This window comes from Cheilinus undulatus, linkage group 3 (assembly GCF_018320785.1).
Source record: "Cheilinus undulatus linkage group 3, ASM1832078v1, whole genome shotgun sequence".
Classification (NCBI taxonomy): Eukaryota; Metazoa; Chordata; class Actinopteri; order Labriformes; family Labridae; genus Cheilinus; species Cheilinus undulatus.
In genome coordinates this window covers 442,404-443,287 of record NC_054867.1, presented here as the reverse complement: position 1 = coordinate 443,287, position 884 = coordinate 442,404, and positions in this window count along the sequence as shown.

Genomic DNA, 884 nt, shown 5'->3' with positions numbered 1-884 from the left:
CAAGTCCAAGATATAACTCAAGACTGATCTCTAATCTTTCTTGCTGCCAACTGCTCTGGTTGCCTGGCAACAGGCCTTTAGGGGGCCAATGGGCTCTAGTGGCTCCGCCCCCGGGCAGAATGACGCTCTGTGAAGCAGAGAGGGGAGATGTTGACGGCTCATCTACACATTCAGACACAAACCAGGAGGCTGACGAATGTTACAGGACTACTGGTGATGAAGATGATTTAGAGCCGTGGTTCTCAACCTTTTCAGCCCGCGACCCCCCAAAAAGGTCCCAGAGACCGGGGACCCCCACTGGACCTGGAGGTGGTTAAACACAGCCATGCACAATCACAAATAGTCATGTGTAAGGCCGCTCATAAGGCGGGGGTTTCTGGGGCCCATGTTTAAGTTAAGCTGTGATATCCAGACATTTAAACTGAATAATAAACATGTTATCAAAGCATCTTTTCTTATCCACTTGTGCCTTAGCATATAGAGTTCTTAATAACAGAATCACATAAAACAGAATTAAAGTGGGTTAAAAATGGCCAAAATTGGTGGAAAACATGGTGAAATAGGATCTTAAAAGTAGCAGAAATAGGTTAGAAATGGCAAAAAACAAAAAACAAACAAACAAACAAACAAACAAACAAAAAAAAAACCCCAAACAAACAAACAAACAAAAAAAAAAAAAGAAAAAGAATGGCAAAAATGAGTTAAAATGGCAAAAACCCAGTGACAAATTTGGTGACATGGGATTTAGAAGTGGAAAAAAGTGTTTGGAAGCAGCAAAAAATGGGTTAACTGAGGCAGGAAATAGGCAGAAATGGGCAGAAATGGGTTAATATGGCAAAAATGGGTGTCAAGAGGAAATAAAGGGGCTAATATTTCTAATAATG